Here is a 23764-nt window from a genome sequence, read left to right as displayed (position 1 = left end):
AAAGTAAGGCACCCCGCTACCTTTACCATTATCCTTAATACACACTTAATGGTTTCTGATTTTATCACGGATATACATATTTTATATATTATATATATCACTACTTTCTTAAAAATGTTTTCTTTAATATAACTTAAGAATAGATGTTTACTATTTCTTTTCTCTATCATTGTTTAGCATTTAGATCATTTACAGTTCTTTTATGTAGGGAGAGAGTAAGTTTCGTCTGCTACGCTCCTTAAATAATGAAGTTTACAAAAATAAAGTGTGCCCATTGTACGCATTGTGTCGGCGAGCATATCTATTCAAAATTCATAATGATTGGTCTGTCATCTATCGGTCTAAAAAGGTGTGTAAGAACAATTCTCAAACTATACACGCAAGGGATTTTATATCTACAGACTTCAAATTTAGTATACAGGGTATTCAGACATGTGGAAATTTCTAATTAGTTTTCATCCAGTAAAAAGAGATGATAATTGGGTCAAATTTAAAAATTGGTAGGTGGAGGAGGTCATTGGATTGTTATCTATTTGCTAAGGGTTTTCACGAATTCAAATGCATGAATCGGTCTCATGACAGCTTCTTTATGGTAAGAATAAGTAGGTTTAAAAACACTTTTTAAGGATTGTCGCAAGCTAGCCTAATGGTTATCGTACTTTAGGTTTTGGTTTCGATCTCAGCTCGAGCATTTTTTTTTAATTTTTACTTACATGAAGTGAACTGTTTAGAAAAATATAATACTCACGTGCACATGTCTCAGTTTCTTCTCGTTTTTATTAATTATTTTTTTTTAATGAATTTAATGTTACGTTTACTACCTACAATATTTCTGTTTATAATAAATTTAATATCATTACTATCATTACTATAGATTGGGTTCAATATAATATAAATTACGAAATCTGAATTAATAAAAATACCATATTGAAGCGTATTTTACGACCGAACAATGTCGGGCGGCATGTAATAATTAAAAAAAAAAAAAAAAAGAATGATTCGTGCGCCACCACCGAGAATCGAAACAAAAACTTTTAGATTATGATTTAGTTTTTGATTGACGTTAATGTCTGACTCATGCATAAAAATTTTAAAATGAACTGCTCACACTTTTGCACCGATTTCCCTCGGCTAAAACTCAATTATCGCAGGCTAAAACACAAAGAAAAGATTTCGCCTGGGTCCAAATACTCTATATATTAAGTTTCATGTCTGTAGACCAACTACTGACAGAGGAGTTTGGTAGATGATTCTCATAAACAAATATATACAGAAAAAAGGTTTCTGTTTACTATAACCTTTCGATGCAAATATTACGAAATCATAAATCATGTAGAATATTTCTATGAATATAATTACACGTAATATAAATTAAAGATGATCATCCCATATGAAAACCGAAAATCTAATAGAAAATTAATTAAAATGAATATTTAAAAGAATATGCAAATTAGCTAGATCTTTTTGCAGATGAATGAAATTCCACGATTCATATATATAACAAAGTTGTGTTTTCTTTTTAAATAACAAAAAAGGGTTTCAATATGCATATCAATACATAAAATTTTTTTTATAGGAGTGTATATATATATATATATGTATATGTATATATATATATATATATATATATATATATATATATAATCTTTAGTATATCTAATGCATATATATATATATATATATATATATACAGCTGTATTATATCTAATGCCTATATATAAAGCTCTATTATATCGATATATATATATATATATATATATATATAGCTGCATTATATATATATATGTAGCTGCATTATATATGCCTTTGTATCTCACTCTCTCTCATTCGCTCTCTCTCTCTCTCTCTCTCTCTCTCTCTCTCTCTCTCTCTGTATCTATGTGTATATGGGTTTAAGTATATTTTGCTAACTCCTTAAGATAGGAAATTCTGTTGATGTAACTAACGGAATTAAGTAAATGATGCATGGTTTCCTAATTAAATTGTTTTAGATCTGCTATTTCTCATGTGTAGCTTATGACATCTAGCTGCATGTACGTATACATGTGTGTGCATATCTTTGTAACTTTATGTCCATCCCTTCCTCTCTCTCTTTCACACACACACACACACACACACACACACACACATACACATATATATATACATATATATATATATATATATATATATATATATGTATATATATATATATATATACAAGGTGCCGTGTATACATTTGAATTCAACTGTCTAAATAACTATGGCGTCCAATACAATTACGCAAAAATCAATAAAGGTATACCATTCTAGAACAATTATTGTATAATGTAAAAATATAATTACCGTATATCTCTGATAAACCTGAGGTAACTCATATATTACGATTTATATCATTATATACTTATCCATAGACACATGTGTTCCTCTTTTTGTCGGCATTCATCAGTGTGGAGAGAGATAGCTATGCCGGTGACACGATTCAAACCCCTCAAAAAAGATCAACACACATATGTGTGTGTGTGTGTGTCTTCAGAATGTGAGAGAAGATATAATTATTTCCACAGCCAGACAACGTTGCAGCTCATAAGAACCATCCTTGTACGCTGTCGTCGAGAGTCGGTTTCTTAGCTGCCTTGTGAGTTGCGACTTTGTCTTACTGCGTAAATAATTATATATATACGAATATATATATATATATATTCATATTTATGTATATATATATTCATATTCATATATATATATATATATATATATATATATATATATATATATATATATATATATAGTACAGCTACTTACAATCTTGGGCTTCAGGACAAGATCAAAGTGTAGTATCTGTTCTATAGATGCTGCACTTCTATTTCTTGTTCTCTTTCGTTGGAGGAGAAATCCTTCACGACTGAGATAATTTTTATTTTTGTACTTTTTTTTCAACGTTAAAAAACGACCCTGGTGTCTAACTCTGTCCCGTGGGGAGGCATAGTAAATAGGTACTAATGTCTGTCGGTGTAATAGCTGCCACAAGACAGAGCAGACAGTATTATATTAGTTTTTTCACGGTTATTGTTTAATCTTTGTGGGGTGACTGGTGAATAAGCATTTGGTTTGACATATCTCTATCTGACGGACTTTAACTTTTACATCTTGGTTCCAAGTTTCTGCAAAAAAAAAAAAGGATTTCTTTTTTAAGTAAATTTGATCTTTTAACTAGAATACAACTGTAAATTCTTTAATTGAATATGAAACGTGTTGAAATAATAACGTTATTATTCAGAAACCCATTCTTAACATGGTGGGGGGTGCGTTATTTTTTTAAAAACAATTTTGTACTTTAACCAAACCATTTAATAAATGCAAATTAAAGTTTACTTAGAGAATCTTATCTAAAAATAATGCCCATAGCCTGTAGTCCGTATAAATACTCAGCAGCTGTGAACCGGATGATTGTGCGTGTGTGTGTCTTAATTATTATTAAAATGATATAATACTCATTTTTGAAAAAAATTAAATATTTTTTTTATAAATAAATATTTCTATTATACACATATGCATAGTCCATGCAATAAACTCCCCAATTTCTACGGCATGTCCGTAATCCTGATCGGGGCTGTGAACCCAAATATATAGCAACGTGAGAAATAATCTAAATAAGGCTAGTTCTTCAGGTATTGGATTTTCACCAGATCGATATCATTTAGAAGACGAACCTTCGGATGACAAATATCGAAAAATTGGCTAAAAGCATTAATTCCTTCACCCTCAACGAGTCGCTTTTCTACACGGATAGGTAGCAACAACATCGGTCCTTCATTTCTCTTTACTACTACTACTACTACTACTACTACTACCACCACCACGGCGTGAAATTTGACCTAGAAAACACCTGCTGTGTTTTTTAAACGTTAAATTTCGTCATTTTTTAAATTACATTTTCACCCTAAACAAGGCACATTGCCAGTGTGATGTAGGAGGCTACTATCAGGGACATAAGCATCAGAGATACTGTGTAGGGAGTTGGGCAGCAAGATGTCGGTTCACGTTACACTTGAACTTCTGCATGTCAGTACAGTTGGGGGAGCAGAGACCCGGAAGGGGATTTCAAAGTCTACAGGTTCTGGGGAAGAAACTACTGGAGTAGAAGGCTCTCTTACATCTAGGGATCTCAACTGCGAAGGGGTGGGATTTAGCTGCTTGGCGGGTTTGTCAGGGGTATTTACGTCGAGGGGGCATATTCACCGTTAAAGTAATTGTAGAACAGGCAGATGGATGCAACTTTTTTGTCGATGGGACAGAGGCTGAAGCTTAGATGACAGTTTAGGGCCTATCAGATTGGCGACTCTCTTTTGAACCTTGTCTAGGAGCGAGATACTAGTGGCAGATGCACCAGCCCTAATATGACAGCAATACTCCATACATGGGCGAATGGTGGCCTTATAGCGGTACAGGGTACTTTCGGATGTTAGTAGCTTTCTAGCACGGTAGAGAGAACTTACATTCTTCGCAGCGGTCCTGGCAATACTCTCAATGTAATTGTTCCAGCTCATGTTTCCTGTGAACGTTAGGGCGAGAAGTTTAAAAGATGTATTTTGAGATAAAGAGTCATTGGCCTTTGCTATTGGTGGTAGAGAAGGTTTTTTTGTAATTATTGAAGGAAACTAGTTTAGTCTTGGCAGCATTGAATGTGACCATCCATTTTGTCCCCATTCCACTACAGATTGGAGGTCATCCTCTAGTGTTTGTAACATTTTTTAGATATGTGTTTATTTGTTTTCCTGTCGTGTCTGTTATAGAGTGTGGTTTCGTAAGCATATATTTCTCGGTTATCTGTCTTTTTAGCGTCCGAGTAATGTGTCAGAAGTTTTCTTTTTTTTTTTTTTTCGCCTTTGCCTCAAGGCTTCGGGTTCGAGCCTACCTCTTTACCAAAACTTTTTTTCTTTTACACCTCCAAACACCCGGTTATCATTTCGCCCATTTTTTTACCCCCCCCCATACACACATCTCTAGGTTCCGGCCTACATCCGTACCAAAACTTTTTTCTGTTACACCTTCAAACACCCTGGCAACGTTTTGTTTTTATTTTATAATATTTAAACGGGGTGACTACTTCGCCCATTTTGTTTTGATCTATCCCCCAACACACACACCTCCAAACACTCGGGCAACGCCGGGCACCCAGCTAGTTTATTATATAAAGAACAAAATGGGCATGAGCGTTTTTGTAAGTCCACGAAGGGTCTTTTGTATCGGGCTTCTTGCATCGGTTAGATTCTGCGAGAAGTTTTCGCATACTTCCTAGAACGTAATATGTTGCATTCGCAAACAGAAATAATTTCTTTCCATTTTTTTTTTTTGATCGAGTTAAACAAAATTCCCAGCGTGCCGTCGTCTCCAGTGTTTGTTTGTCTTTTCCGTATAAATAAAGCGAAACTATTGGAACGCATCCACCTGGCCTTCGGACCAGGTAGTAGCTGTTCTGTAATTGGTCCTTCATCAAGGTAGGGGAAACTCTTCATACTGAGTCAATTACTATTAATTTGGATACTGCCAGATTGCCTCCTTTTGGGAAAGCCAACCTCCCCCCCACACACACACATTAAAACCGATCTTGTGTTTAATTTGCTATTGTGAGAGGTTTAAAAGTATTTATTTAAATGCTGCCCACATCAGCATTATTTGGCACAAGGCCTGGAAAGTGGGATACCCGCAGGCTCCCCTAAAGGAGGGGCACTCCTGCAATTCTAAAAATTGCCCGAGTAACCCCGTCGGCATTCCTCGGTCGGGGCGCCTCAGGCAGCAAGCAATAAACTTGCCCCACCGGAAAGCCCGATGGCAAGGCCTGGGAGGGTGGACCTCCTAGGTATTGCCCAGGCGGTGTACCTCAGTCCAACAGGTGCTGGGCCGGTTCCCGGTCCCTCACCTGTTGGGCTGAGTGTCAAGTAACGAATCCTTGACTGGTACTACCCTGTCTCCATGCAGCCGAGGCCGCTAGGAGACATCCCATCATCTAAAGAGAGTAATGGGGTATGAAAGTAACGCTATTTTTTGATTGACTACGTTAAATTTGAACGCTTTAGACTTCCGGTCGCGACATGGATTGACAGTAAGACGCCAGATTTTCTTTCAATTTATTTTCCGCATTCGCGTCACGGGTTCGAGCCTCCCCGCTGACTATCACCTTTTTTTATTACACCTCTAAACACCCGGGCAACACCGTGCACCCAGGCTAGTTGAAGATAAACGGCGTGTTTTTTTAAAGAACTTTAGTTAAATGACTGATTTGTATCATTATTTCGCATATAGAATGACCAATATTCCACCATAACTACACCAAATATTTCCGTTCCATAATTGCATTTGCGAATATTTGCAAGTTGCAAGTCAAGTTGAATTCATTTCCAATGTATTTATAAGATAACAAGATTCTCCATTCACGTTTTTTTTTTTATCAGGAGTTTTCTTTACGTCTAATTCTCTAATTTTTTTATCATCTGAATTGGATTAATATTTATTTTTTTGTAATGCACGTTTTATCGATGATATTTCGTTTTATTCGTCGTTCAGATTAACATTTGCATTTTCTTCATAGTAAAAAAAGGCACCAAATGATTAACTCGCCGTCATCGATTCGACTTTTCTTTTCAAATTTTTACTTGTAACTGCAAAGTGATCAAGATATGTTCGTATCTTTTCATCAACAGTTTTATGTATTTTTGTCGTTTTTCTAATTCTAATAATTATATGTGATCAAATTTTATTTAATCCAACCACAGATCATAATTGTTTATGGAATTATTATCAGTAATAATAAGAGCAGCAACAACAACAACAACAACAACAACAACAATAATAATAATAATAATAATAATAATAATAATAATAATAATAATAATAATAATAAAATGAACAAAAAAATAATTGGGATCTGGGGGAGGCTTATTGCCACTCAAATTGCAATGAAGACTAATGCCCGATGCTAGCGAGAGATGGGCGGCTGTTGCGATAATGCAAATTCATTTGCAAATGTTATCAGAAGAAGTAGAGAACACTGGAAAACTGGGGCGACTTGGTGTCACTCAGGTTCTAGAGAACACCGCAGGCTATTTTCAAGAAGAGCTACTTTATGACCTGTGTGAACGCTCTTGTGAGCCAATAATAATAATAATAATAATAATAATAATAATAATAATAATAATAATAATAATAATAACTAGCGAGACCTGCGGAAATTCTACAGGAGATTCATTCATATATAATATATTGATGTTGGCATTCTGTAGATGTTCAGTGTAAATGGAGACGCTCTGATATTATTGTAGCTCTTTTGTTAAAACTGCAAAAGTATTTATCTAAGCTAGCATAAAGGCCCGGGAAAACATGGTTGTAAAGTACGCTTAAATATATTTTAATTATTGTTTATTTCGTATATATTACTATAAAGTTAATGTTCTATCGATTTTTATATTTTATAAAGTTGCAATTTCAAAAGTAAAAAAACACATCTATATGACCTGAGGGCATTAGCTTGAATCGAAACCGAAATAAAAATTTACGAATATATATATATATATATATATATATATATATATATATATATATATATATATATAACTTGAGTTCCTTCAGCCATAATCGAAACCGAAACTAAAACTTATGAAGAATTCTTGATAAAATTATTTATCAAAAAGGTTGTTCTCAAAGAGCAATCTTTGATGATGGTTTGTATGATTACTCCTAGTGAGTAATCATAGAAACTCCTAGTGAGTAAATAATAATTTGTATACCATAATAACAAACTGGCGATGTACAGAAAGAATGAGCGAATTAGTGGTGACGATCAAAAAAGAAAACAATTAAAAAATAGACGAATCCAAGCTCTTACAGAATAATAACATGTCTACCAATCATGTTGATAAATTTATCGAGGCAGACCTACCATTCAATAAACGTTGACTACACCCCCAAAACAGAAAGAATGCCTAAAGGTGACATGATCGGTTATATATCGACCAACATTTTCGAAAAGGGCTCAAATGCAAGAAACAGTCCGTAAATATAACATGGATGGGTTACGAGAACTCATATGACATAATCCTAAAAGCACGAATAATTAAAGGTTTCAGGATGTTTAAAATATCTGCTAACATTTTGAACTTTGTTGAGAGAAAAAAAAATGGAAACATAAAGACTGGAGCTGACAGATTGAAGACAACACCTGGCAGAGATAATAATATAGAGCAGCATTTTCCATGAATTCTCTATTGTCCTACGTGTTTTATGTTAGTGATCATAAAAATAAACGATATTCTTAGAAAGTGTGATCGCGGATATAAATTCACAAACATTATGCAAAAGATAACACCATTATGTATACGGATGACCTAAAATTAGTTGAAAAAAAAAACTCCTGGACCCCCAAAATCAATAGAAATTACACCATTCCTGTAATAATCCCGTCCCTGTTGATGTTACAGTGATAGTTTAGTTCCGTGCAGTTCTAGGAGATTCACCCTCCCAGGCCTTGCCTTCTATCTTTGAGAAGTCGTTAATATATTGCTAATCGACTGAGGGCGACGGGCTGGTCAGGCACATTTTGAAGGTCAGAGTGCCTCCCCTCGGACACGCTGACTTCTCAATCCAACTTTCCGAATCTGGTGTCTAAAAGAGCTACATACCTATTACAAGGATTTTCGGCTAGGACCGTCAAATGGAATGTGAAATAAAAGTGCACTACTAGTGGTGAATATGGGAAAATTTTAAATATCAGTGTAAATCGAACTGCCCAATTAAAAAGCAATAATGTTTTGTTGAAGATAAAACGTATAAATATGAGCTCTAGAAGTGACGCCATTAAGACAGTGGAAACGAAACATAATAAAATGAATATTTTGCCAGTATTCTTAGCGAAAATCCTCCAGTGCGTAAACCAACTTAATAGAAAGGCAATGCTGACCAACGTGAAATAAAATACCATTCCGTGAGCAACTGAACACGGAGAGTGACGTGTAGTATACGTTCGTTTGTCGTATATATATATTAGTAAAATAATAATCTCCTATTCATTGATATAAATCATGTTCAGTGTCTTTCGTTTTCGTGCCATTGCATTGCCTCTGTATGTTCAATCAAATTGGATTCTCATTAAAGGTCACCTTTAGCATAGATAAGTCATATCTGAAAGTTATTATGAGTAACAATTGGATCCACTCATCATAAGCACTTCAGGGCGATTATAATGAGCGGATCAAACAACGAACGTGAACACTTGCGTAATGTTGAATAGATAGCGCAGTTAGACATGTTTCATAGTATCAATCATATTTCGTTCCATGAAACAGTCATTCTCCGTTTATTTTATATCCGAAATTCTAACACCTTAACTTCTTGGGCATTATGAGCTTTCCTGTGTGGAATAGACAGCATGACCGACTAATGCTGACGCCACGTAGAAATTTTAAATTGTGAAATGCGAATATAGGAACGGAATGTGTTTTAATAACTTTTGACGCAAAAAGATCAAAATTAAATTAAAAAAATAAATAATACCGAATCTTTTCGTCTTCAGTCATTGTTTTTACGGAAATCTTTTGAAAGTAATTCGTTCATTTCATTTTCCGACAATTTATTGCCTAAATTTTTCAAAAGATATTCGTTCATTTTAATATTATATTAATTTTCTTTATATTTATTAAATTTCATATACTTTATATCAAGTATTGTGATATCAAAACGTATTTCGTTCCTGTATTCGCCTTTCGCAATTTTAATTTTTTAACGTGACGTCAGCATCGGTCGACCATTTTGTTTATTACACCTATGAATGACCATAATGCAACTTCCTGTATACTTGCCTTCCTGCGAGGGCAGAGATAGAGAAGATTCGTTTCAAAGTGGTGAAAAATCAAGCTTTCTAAAATATGGGCGTCTGGATGAAAACAAAACTACAAATTGTCTCAATCCAGAAGAATTTATGCTTCAAGCATGCAAAACACAATAGAGTGCAGTATCATTTTGCTAGCTTAAATAAAAGTGAATACATTTAATGTTATTTCATAGAACTTAGTTTTTTTTAATTATCAAGCTTTCCATTATATTCAGTCTCCAATTACTAGTCTCCTCACGAGGGCAGAGTTACACACAAATATTTTTAACGTAACAACAATTATTACATACGGCATAATTTCGTTGACACATCGGTTCTTGTTGGATCACCGAGGGTAAGCAACGTTATGCATAGTCAGCACTCAAATGAGTTACCATTTGGGAAATCTAGGTGGTATATACAGGAAGATATTGACATCCAGCTGCAAGACCTGCAAAAAACTAATATTGTAATCTCCCCTTTCGGGATATACCTGCGACTGAGGACTGTTTGTCAATTTCATAATCCTATGAAACTTCCTTCTTGGTAGGAAGCCGGTCTAACTCGCCTAGAGTGAGTGCCACTTCAGTGCAGTATAGTAAAACTTCAATCCCCAACAAGGGGTACCCGAAATCGGAAATAAAACTTAAATTGTCTCAGTCTAGAAGGATTTATTCTTCGCCGATCGATGCGCAAAAAAATAAAGTGTAATATTATAACATATGCTACACCTAACGTTTCCGCTCCACAAGATGAATTTACCCATCTTTTCTTTCTTTTTTTTAATTAAACATTTTAATACAATTTATATTCAATTAAAAAACAATGAATTTTCTTCTTTTTTATTTTTTTGATGAAGTATTATTCGAAGGCTATGTTTCCTCAGAAAAAAAAATCTTTCCGCCAATCACGAATAAGAGCCATTGTAAAGATACAACTGAAGAAGATCATATCTTCGGTCGAAACGTTGTTTTAATCACAGCTAAAATGAATACAGTAGTCTGTACAATCCAAACAATGCATAGGTCGACTGCTTTTGAAACTTAACTAATACGTTGAACAATACTGACTGTTTTATGCGGCATTAAAGAGACTCACCTGCCGACTTAATTCAAAATCTGATATCTACAAGTATAAAAACCTAACTTGGATTTTCTGATGAGTAATTAAAATTCCAGAGTTAGTCAACATTTTGAAGACGTTAAAACAGTGATATGTGAGACACTTCGCAGGGTAACAGACATAATGACGAGTTTATTGTTTGTCCATCTATCTCTTGAGTGGGAGACAGTTATGCGCGTAATTAATGCCACTATATAAAATAACAATGAGACAATGTTATATAAAATGAAATGGTCTATCTTGAAAATAACTCCTCTATACATAAAATCTTTATTTTATAAAAACCATCTAGGTATCTTTATACTTCTGTTCCATTTGCATGAATAACTAATACATATATGAATAAAAATAAAATAATCTTTATAATTATAAAACTCTGTGGACCTTGTTTGCTTTCTCGGTTGCGTTTTACTTTCGACAATTGGATGATTCTATCTTTGAAAATTTGATGACAGATGCATATATATATATATATATATACATATAATATATATATTATAGGAAATATATTTTATAATATATATTATATAATTTTTATAATATATTACATGATATATATATATATATATATTATATAATGTTTGCCTTATAATATATTTTATAAGATATATTACATAATATATATACACATTATATAAAATATATTATATATATCATAAATATTATATATATTATATATCATACAGATATATATATATATATATAAATGTATATTATATAGATATGTTATATATATATTATATATATTATATGTATATTATATATATATATATATGTATATTATGTAGATGTGTTATATATGTATTATATAGATATTATGTTTATGTATTATATATATTATATACATTATATATATTATATAATATATATATATATATATATATATATATATATTATAAACCTTGTATATGGTAGTGAGATCAGAATTTAAGAAAATCGTACATGTGACTTGGGCGCCATCAGCAAGGATCGAAATCAAAACATACCTTATTCCTTAGCATTTGAGATAGATGGCGCCCAAGTCACATGAACGATTTTCTTAAATTCTGATCTCACTACCATATACAAGGTTTAATACAATAACTGATAGAGAATTGTCAGTATAATCCATACGTAATCTACATGAATTAAAATATCATATTTAAGCGTATCTTACGATCGGGCAACGGCGGGCGGTCTGCGTGTATTCATTTAAAATTAAATTATCTTACTGATTCTCTCTCAATTTCTAACTAACGGGTGTACATTATACTTAGTTTAAATGAAATGATTTGCCTTCGCTTGTTCCATTTCATTAAATAATGTGTATGTATATAAATTAAAATAAAACAGTACTTATTAAAAATTTAATAATCTGGCTGAGTCTCTCTCCAGCTCTGTTCCATTTCCACAGAATATCGTATCCGAATATAAAATTAAAAGAAATCTTTGATGCGTTTAATATAAAATAATCGAGCCGTGTCTTATATCCTGTTGCCTGTATACAGTGTGACCAAAAAACAAAAACAAAACAAAAGAGGCCATCTAGAGCATATGCTGTAGAACGGTGAAAAAAAAAAAGAAAAAAACAGCCAAAGACCCTAGGGTTTTGATGTGATGTTTTGAATATAATAAACTAGTTATGGCCAAAGCTTACTTTCAATAGGACAACACAGTGAGAAATGGGGCCTAATTAGAGTTTAGGCCTGTTTTTTTTTTGTCACCCTGTATATATAAAATTTGAAATAAAACTACTTAAAATAAGAATGGTGTCACCGATTCAAAAAAAACAAAAAAAAAAAAAAACTAAAATGCATCAGACTGAAAAAAAAAAAAAGATTTCGGAAAGAGAAATTGCATGAAGGTCCCACCATAGGAAATAAACTATAATTTCTCTATCCGCATTATATAATAGAATGTACATAATTGGAATCTAAGCTGGGATATTCCAATGTTGCCAGTACTTCTGACCCTCCCCCTGGTGCGCAGTCAGGTGGGGATTTCATGCTTTTCTTACTCGTCCTGATCGGATCTAAATGAATACTGTGGATTGTGATTTGGCACCGTCTCGTCCGTTGAGGATGCCGCTGAGCGACAAACCTGCCAACCAAAAATGTTCTGAGATTAACAGTAATATTTAAACGGGCCCACCCTGATTCGTTTGGTATGCGTGTCAGGTTCAAAATCAGTGAACTCGGAATTTAATGAAAAGAGAATAAAATATACTGAACAGCATGCCTCAATCACACCCTTCAACTTCATGTACATTTCACGTTACCGGCGGGGCACGTAATTAGGATTTACATTTCAAAAGAACGCAGCAGTCTAACTCACAAATATGAGTTTTAATTTAATTAAGAAACGGACAACTGCTGTTTGGCTGAGAATCCTCTTACAGTCTTAGTCAGCGATGAATACAGCGTGATATCCTTATAACTTAACATAGTTTTTCAATTAAATCTCTAGGTTGGTGGAGGGTAAGGCCAAAACCTTGTTTGATTACGAGGTATGTTTTAAACGTATCTGGACTGGGTGCGCTGGGTTATGTGCGAGCTATGAACTCCGAAATAGGTAAAACTTCACTGTTCAGGTGTTAGATAATATTTTTGAAAGAACATTATGCACGCCTAAGCGTCGAAAATCAAGAGACGCTGTGTAGTAATCTACCATGCAGGCTGTTCATTTTCATCAAATGGTATCGGGATGGTTTGCGTACGCATATCTTTATTCTATTTTACTCTGTCTGTCTGTCCGTCTGTCTGTCTGTACGTTCCATGTTTTCCTAGAAAAAACTAAGCCGATCTAGCTGCAATCTTGTATGGACGTTTGTAATAATAATGTTCATCGTTTTAGGGGCAATTAGAGATTAATATGGATTAGTCACAAGAATAACACATTTACTCTATACGTCTGGCATAGAACACTTATTCTACATCGCAGACAAAGTGATAGCTGAATTATGCTTATATTTTTATTCATTTTTACAGTCCTATTATTTTTAATTCCATTTTCGGCACAAACAAGGCACATTGCTACTTTAATATAGGGGATATACTATTGGGTACACAAATTGCACGGATACTATGTAGGGTGTTGAGCAGCAAGATGTATGTTCATATTTTCCGTGCATCGAACGGATGCCTTAATACTCAGTTCGCTGCATTTTATCATAACATTTTTTATTATAACATTCTTTATCATAACATTTTATCGTAACATTTTTTATTATAACATTCTTTATCATAACATTTTATCATAACATTTTTTATTATAACATTCTTTATCATAACATTTTATCATAACATTTTTTATTATAACATTCTTTATCATAACATTTTATCATAACATTTTTTATTATAACATTCTTTATCATAACATTTTATCATAACATTTTTTATTATAACATTCTTTATCATAACATTTTATCGTAACATTCTTTATCATAACATTTTTTATCATAACATTTTTTATCAAAACATCTTTAATCATAACATTCTTTATCATAACATTTTATCATAACATTCTTTATCATACAACATATCAGCCAGAAAGGCTCAGTTGTTTCCGATAAAACGTGTAGATCAAATGTAGTATAGTGATGACTAATCTCTATTGATCCCTAACTGTGCATCGAATGTATACCATAATACTTAGTCCACTGCATTTTATCATACTAAAGGTTCACACAAAACGTCGGCCAGATCGATGCAGTATTTTGTGATGTAAAGTGGAACTAAGAGACAGACAAACAGACAGACTAAGAGAAAGCTACACTATTATATAAACGTCACGTTGTGTGTGTGAGTTTTTTTCCTCATAGCTTCCAAAACGGCTGAGCCTATTATTTACACATTTCACATGAAGTTAATTTATATGTCTGACAGCGTTCTTAGATATGTTTTGTACAGAAATTCATCAGATAAGTATCGCAGTTCGAAAAAATTCGATCTTAGAAATAGTCTTTCTTCCTCTATAGATAAAATAATCTTACAAAGGTATATTTTACGTTTACCCGGTGTAACCTTGGCCGGTGTAACGTAAAATATTTCCCTGTTACAATTCTTCTTTTTTATCTATGAGGGGAGAAAGACTATTTTTATAATCGTGCAGCTGACGTAATATTATAAACAAAATGTCATCTGACATCCGTTCGTGTTTGTTTACAATATCACGTCAGATGACATTTTGTTTATAATATTACGTCAGCTGCACGATTATAAAAATAGTCTTTCTTCCCTCATAGATAAAAAAAGAAGAAGTGTATCAGGGAAATATCTTATTTATAATATATATTTTATTCATAAATATTTATATATATATATATATATATATATATATATATATATAAATATATATATACATACATATATATACATATATGTGTATATATATATGTATATGTATATATATATACATATATATGTGTGTGTATATATATGGTATGTATATATGTATATATATATGTATATATGTGTATATATATATGTATATATATGTATATATATATGTGTGTGTATATATACAGATATATATATATATATATATATATATATATATATATATATATATATATATATATATATATATATACAGAGAGAGAGGGATAAACGAGATAGAGGGGAGAACGAGAGAGGAAAGAAGAAAGAAAATAAAAGAGTCTAAATAATCTTCGAATATTTTAATAAACCATAATAATAAAAATTTTTCGTAGACTTATCACATGCATAATTCCACTAATGGCTAGAAATTCCACGATTAGAAAATAAAATTCAACTTTATAATTCTGCAACAAGAAACTTTAATTTGATAAATAGAAAACGTTGATCATAAGTTGTTTACCATTAAGTTTTTTTTTTCAAAGTTGTTGCTATGTATCTACTACCACTGTCCCCCAAATCACCGGGTTCCAATTTCGTTGACTAAAAATGAAACCAACACTGGTCATTCGTGAATAATTAACAAAAGATCCACATTCGTATCTCTGAGAAGCAACAACCGTTCGATACGTTATCGGATTTCTGCATCGGTAAATTTCATTTTTTTTTTCATTTCGCTTAATTCTTTTTTTTTTTAATCTGAATTTATGCGCAGTTATTGATTTATTTTTATAAAATTACATTGGGACATGTTAAACCTTATTTTAAAAATTACGCCGGGGGCATATGAAACTATATCGTGAAATAAAGGGATATCAGATTGAATACCAGATGCACTGATCGCAAGTCTTAGTAAGTATAGCGATTAGACTTCTTCGAGCGTTTTTTTTTTCAATTTTGTTTTAAATAATTTTCTTTACAAATTTCTTTTTTGTTACTTACCTTAATCGAGAAGGATTTTTAATTCCTTTACGGAACATGTGGTATATAGTTCCAGAGTAGATTGCATGTGTTTTTTATTAACACAAATAGGTCGCAGTTGTTTTTGTTTTGTTTTTTTCATAAGGTATATCTTAAATTCTATGCAGCAATTTGTCAGAAAAATCAGAAAAGTTACATTCATTATACGCAAATACCTTTCGATTCACCTCTAACCTATCTAAGTTTTTATCCATGACAGAACGGCCTCCCTCGATTCTTCGGCTCTGTTTTCAGTTTCGAAGTAGTATCTAGGAGACTGAGACCGCAGTAGCATATATTCAGGCAATAAATTCAATGTTTGTATGCGTGTATGTATGTTCTAGCTGTCTCTGGATCGGGGTAAGCTTGAAAAAAAAAATCAAATTAAGCCTGAGTCGATTTTGCAAACAAACAACTCCAGCATTAACACACATTTTATAAAATCGAATGAGTATTATCGACATATGCTTTTTCAAAGCTAATAAATTTGTGATATTCGTCAAAATGTTTCCTTTTTTTTACCTTTACATTTGTGAGATATTTGCGTCAAAACTAAATTAAGACATAACATCGTCGTAATATATAAAATTTAAATTTAAAGTGTAGTTTTTAGTGAACCGTACAAATATTTTATTTTAAAAAATAAAATAACCATAGCATTTATTTCACAAGAGTGGATACTCAGTTTTTCGTGAAATATATTTTTTCTCTAATTGCTTCAATGAGAAGGATTTCTACATCGTTGACCGAGAACGGAATGAGTGACATGTTTTTATTTGCTAAACTAGGAATAATATTGTCGTCTATTAATAAACTAGAAGTTCATTCCGGCTTTGGTCGGGCCCTACATACTGTTCGTAACTTTATGTGTATATATATATATATATATATATATATATATATATATATATATATATATATATATATAAATTTGACTCATGTTCAGGAAACTTACATCTAAAATTTGAAGTGTTTAGACACAAAATTACCAGAGCAATTTGGTAGTCTGCAAATGACAATTTTTTCAACTTTGACTTCTTGGCAGACACATTTTTTCCCAAAAACTGATTAACAAGTCTGTTGCCTGTCTGAGTACCCTGTATGTAAAATTTCAAGTATTTGGACACAAAATGTGCTGAATAGTTTGCTAGAGACCGCAAAGGTCAAATCTTTTGAACTTTGACGGCTAGGGAGTCAAATTTTCGGCAAAAAACGGGTTAAACAAACTTGCCCCATGTCTGAGTACACTTTATGTAAAATATTTAATTTATTAGACCAAAAATCGGCTAAATAATGTTGGACATGGATCAAACTTAATAACTCAATTTGAGCCCAAAACAATAAATTTTGAGGGGTTATAATAGGGTGCAAAGTTTAAAAAATTGACCCTTTTTATTGCTTTTTTGCTAAGTATACACCTTCAAACACCCGGGCAACGCCGGGCTGAAATGCTAGTATATCTATAAAAGTGAACGTGTCTGCGTGTCTCTGTGTGTGTGTGTCTGTCTGTGTGTCTGTGTACATTTCCCTATGCAATAACTCTTTCAATTTTTAGTCTACAGACTTGAAATTAGATATACAGGGTACTGAGATTTATGAAAATCTATGTGATCGGTTTTCGGCCAAATATTTCACTGTTAAGGGGTCAAAGTTCAGCGATTTGACCTTTGAGAACTCTACCAAACACCTCCGACAATTCGGAGTCTAAACACTTAAGATTTTAAATATAGGTTCCTTGGACATGGATCTAACTTAATAACTTGATTTGAGCCCCAAACAATAAATGTTAAGGGGGCATAATAGGCATCAAAGTTTTAAAAAATTGACCCTTTTTTTTTTTTTTTTTGCTCAGCATACACCTCAAAACACTCGGGCAACGCCGGGCACCCATGCTAGTATATCTATAAAAATGAACGTGTCTGTGTGTCTGTCTGTGTGTCTGTCTGTGTGTCTGTGTACATTTCCCTACACAATAACTCTGTCAATTTTTAATCTCCATACTCGAAATTTGATATACAGCGTACTGAGATTTGGGAAAATCTGTGTGATCGGTTTTCGGCCAGAAATTTGGCTGGTAAAGGATTATTGTTCAACGATTTGACCTGTGAGAAATCTACCAAACCCCTCCGACTATTTAGGGTCTAAACACTGGAAATATTAGATGTAGGTTCCTTGGATATGGATCTAACTTAATAACTTGATTTGAGCCCCAAACAATAAAGGTTAAGGGAATAGGAGGCAAAGTTTAAAAAAAAAACTTTTTTTTTTTTTTTTGCTCAGCATACACCCCCAAACACCGGGGCAACGCCGGACTGAAATGCTAGTACATCAATAAAAGTGAACGTGTCTGTCTGCTTGTCTGTTTACATTTTCATTCGCAATAACTCTGTTAATTTTCAGTCTACAGACTGGAAATTTGATATACAGGGTACTGAGATTTGGGTAAATCGATGTTATCGGTTTTCCACCAGAAATTTAGCTGTTAAGGGGTCAAAGTTCAACGATTTGATCTTTGAGAACTCTACCCAACTCCTCCGACAATTTGAAATTATAAATATAGATTCCTTGGACATGGATCTAACTTAATAACTTGATTTGAGCCCAAAACCATAAATGTTAATGGGCTATAACGGGGGTCAAAGTTAAAAAAAATGACCTTTTTTTTTTGCTCAGCATACAACTCCAAACACCCGGGCACCCATGCTAATCTTCTATATTAAATAACGCACGACTTAGGTTTAAGGGTGTTTATATACATCGTACAGGTAGCTTTTTTGGGGGGGGGGGGAAACAGCCTCTGTATGAATTCTCTTTTATCCACGAACATCATAAAACAAATTAGTATTACCGAAAAAAATTGTTTTAACTCGGAAAATTCATCGAACCTATTTGTATTAAGACAATTTGCAAGTTATTATTCATTGATAATTGCTATATTCCACACGTAAATTAATTGATTAATTACAGTAAAAGGGAATACTATTATATAGACTGATTGGTTCGACGCAAATAAATCACAAATATGTAAAAAAAGAAACATTTTGACGAATATAACACATGTATTAGCTTTGAAAAAGCATATGTCGATAATACGTATTTCTACTTATAAATTGTGTGTAAATGCTGGAGTGTTTTGTCTTTAAAACCGACTCAGGCTTAGTTTGGTAAAACAAATAAATGATATTTTTTCAAGCTTACCCCGATCCAACTCCTGCTAGAATATAAATACATACATACATACCCCCACACACGTGTATATATATATATATATATATAAATATATATATATATATATATATATATATATATAATTTGCTGATCTCTTTCTGTCCTGTGATGAGAAGACTAGCAATAATAGAATTCTTTGAAACTCCGCGGAATAAGGACTTTGTAATTTGATTGCAAATTTCAATTAACAGTTTGTTTGTTATTTTCCTCTGATAATAAGCACTACTCTCTATTTTGTGTCTGTTGAGCTTTTTATTTAGTTTGGATTAAAATATCTGTATATAATTACTAGTATTTATATTAGATTGAAGATAACAATTACTTATATCAGGTAATCACTGCATAATTTTTTTATTTCATTATATATATATATATATATATATATATATATATAAATTTAGTCTTTACATAGCCATAATAAAATTTTGTACCTCGCAAAAAATATTTAAATATCTTAAGACTATGTACCCACTTGAATTAATCAATGGATTAAATTCATTGTTGAAAATTAGGGGTAAAATAAGGACTATGCAGACTAACCAGTCCTTTTTATATGTGTGCCAGAGCAATAAAGTCTTTGTTTTGTTTAAAATAAAAAGAGCTAATTTACATCCTGGACAAAAGATTGAAGATGCATTTATCTCCAATTTTTTGTCTTAACTTTCTTGCGATCTGGCGTACTTGAGAAAGAAGTACTCTGAATTATGGAGAAATTATGTAGGCAGTTTATCCTTGTTTGATAAAATACGATTTCTACGTCATGTTGCAAAAATACACGAACGCAGCCTTTCCAGGTTGAAGTAAAAACACCAGAATAAATTGCAACATTTAATATTTAAAAAAAATTGGTTGCTCGACTAGCCCGGATATTTCTAGAAACGTCCTTAATATCTCTTCCTCGCAGTAGTCCCAACTCGAATCGAATATACTTTCACATGGGTTGGACTTCTGCATTTCCCCTTCAACCCCAAACGGGAAGAGATTTATTCTGAATTCGAAGTCTTTTTTGATCAATTAGCAAGGCATTCCCTGTTTCCGACAGTAATGTTAGTAACCTTAAGACGAAATTTAATTCATATGCAGGTACACCTGTCTCGTTTAATGAATCCAAATAGCGTAATGAACATTTCTATGTTATCAAAACACTACGCCAGAATAAATCTCTTACTATCACTAACCCGGACAAAGGCTCTGGTGTTGTTATACTTGACCACCATGATTATATCGATAAAATGATGACAATTCTCAATAACACCTTTAAATTTGTACAGCTAAGTCTGGTAGAGACACACGACTCTACTGTATCTATTGAATCTAGATTCCAAAGACGTCTGGTGTAATGGGTGAAGAGTGGAGCTCTTTCTTCCTCCATTTCTGATTTAATCAGCACGACTTGTTCATTACGTCCCCGTCTCTATGGTTTACGTAGAACGCATAAGAATGGGGTACCTTTAAGACCGATATTATCCATGAGGTGCCGCCCAACATAAAGTAGCCATATGCCTTACTAATATTTTAGAACCAGTTTTGGAAGAGTACAGTTCTTTCTGCATTAAAGATTATTTTTCTTTTGCTAACTTTATGCAGAATTATACTCAGACTGACAAATTTATGTGTTCTTTTGATATTGAAAGCCTATTTACCTGCGTTCCACTCTCAGAGACTATTATATGTGCCGATGCCCTTTATCGCAGTCAGCTCCCAATTCCCCTATTCCTGAGAATATTGTTGTGGAACTTATGGAATTCGCCACCATGTCGGTCAAATTTAGTTTTAATAACATTATGTACAGGCAGATAGATGGTGTTTCGATGGGTTCTCTCCTGGGACCAGCTCTGGCAAATATCTTCGTAGGTTTCCACGAAAAGAGTCTTTTATCTAGCTTTCATAAACCAGATATTTATTTTCGTTATGTTGACCACACTTTTTGTCTGTTCAACAATGAAACAGAAGCAGGTACCTTTTTTGCACCCCTTAATAATATTCACCCAGTTCTAAAATTTACTATAGAAAAGCAAAGTAATTCTTCCCTTCCTTTTCTATATGTACTGGTGTGTAAAACACCTTCCGTTTTCTTGACTTCCATCTACCGTAAACCTATATTCACTGGTCTTTACACACGATTGGACTCTTTGGTCCCACCAAACAAAAATATAATCTTATCAACACACTTATCCATAGAGCCTGTATGATATGTTCAGATAACAAATTAAATGATGAAGTCAAATTTATTACCATCTTTGCAATAATTGTTTTCCATTGCAAATCGTGGAATCTACAATTAAAAATAAAATTTCTAATTTCAATAAAATTAAACAGGCATCTGTTGACAAATGCCCTATCTACCTACGCCTACCTTGGCTAGGTAATGTTAGTGAAAGATTTGCCAAGCAAATTTCTTCTGTCGTACAACAATGTTACTTTTCATCAAATACCGGTGTTGTTTTTTCTTGTAAATCCATTTTGTCTTCAATTTGTAAAGACGTTCTTCCCACCGCCCCCACCATAACAATTTTATTATTTATTTATTTATTTATTTATTTATTTAAATGTAGCTGCGGTGTGTGCTACGTTAGGCGGACGTCTCAACGATTAGATAATAGGGTAAAACAACATGTTCCATCCAAAATTCGAAATGGAAACTATCTACCTTCGGACGTTTCGGACAATACCCATGGTTCATCTATAGGAGAGCACCTTATAAATAATCGTGTTTGCGTTTTAAATTTTAGTGCGGACTTTTTTTCCATCCTCAGTAAGTCGCACTCTCTTTACCATCTCAAAATTCTAGAAACTGTATATATTAAGATTCTGAGACCTTCTCTTTGCAAACGAAAAGAGAATCTGTAAGGGCTTAATCTAATTTCTATTTAATAATTAATCCATCCCCCCCAAACTATATATATATATATATATATATATATATATATATATATATATATATATATATATATATATATATATATATATATATATATATAGTTATGTCTCGGAAGTAGAGTGAAAAGCACATCTTATTTTTTTTTATTAATATTATTTTTCCTTGTACACATTTTTGTGAATTATTCCATGGATTTCTGCCTTTGGATTATTATGGACCATCTTCTTCCAAATTACGGGATTTCCTTGGATTTTACTTGTACAAATGGAAATTCTTTTAACTTTCTTGAAGTTTTACATTTGGATTTTACCGTCACTTGATTTTTTTATCTTCCACAAGACTATCCATTAATGTGTAATCACCTTTTTCTTTACCATATTCCCTCTGCTTAACTTATTTTGTTTTCAAGTAAGATCTTTGACTTATTTGTTGTTTCATCAAATACTTCTGCATGCAAAATCCGATCCCGAATTTTGCTAATTCCTACCCTTTGATGAGAAGTAGAGTATTTCTTCGAAACTCCGCGGATTAAGGACTATCCATTTATCTAGTGTTTCCTTTTCAGATTAAATATGTTTTTAACTCATTTCAAAGTGTTTTTTAACATATTTCATTAACTGTTTCCTCATATTATGAGCTCTATTTCCTATTTGGTATTATCGAGCTTTTATATCTGGCTGAGATCATTTTATAAATATTAATTAAAAATTAAAATTAAAGTAAATTATAAATATTAAAGAATTAATATTTATAAGTTACTTTAATTTTACCATCTTGGATCATTTTGGTAAATTCAATTGTAATTTTCATTTTATATATATATATATATATATATATATATATATATATATATACACATATATATACACATATATATACACATATATATACACACGTATATATATACACATATATATATACACACACATATATATACACACACATATATATATATATACATATATGTGTGTGTGTATATAGAGAGAGAAAGACAAAAGTATTATTAATTTATTGTCTAAATGTGCTACTAAGGTTTCAATCTCCTGGATACAACTTCGAAAAAAACAAACAGAGCTGAAGAGTCGATGGAGGCGGCTGTGTGATGAATAAAGGCTTAAATAGGTTAGAAGTGAATCGAACAACATTTGTGTATAACGAAGGTCAATTTTCTCATTTGGAATGCAACATATACTTTACTATATAGCTTACTTAGACAATTTGTTGGTTGGTTGGTTGTTTTTGGTTTTACGGCATATCAACCCTTTTCGGGTTATTTAATGGCGAATCCAAAGATTTTGAAGAATTTTTTTTTTTAATAGAATATATTTGTTGTTTTCACGTCGGTTTCTATTTAACCCATAGTTGGGACCCTAACAT

This window comes from Euprymna scolopes, chromosome 22, assembly GCF_053919585.1.
Source record: "Euprymna scolopes isolate OS-2025 chromosome 22, ASM5391958v1, whole genome shotgun sequence".
NCBI classification, from domain to species: domain Eukaryota; kingdom Metazoa; phylum Mollusca; class Cephalopoda; order Sepiida; family Sepiolidae; genus Euprymna; species Euprymna scolopes.
Note: the sequence above shows the minus strand (reverse complement) of the source record.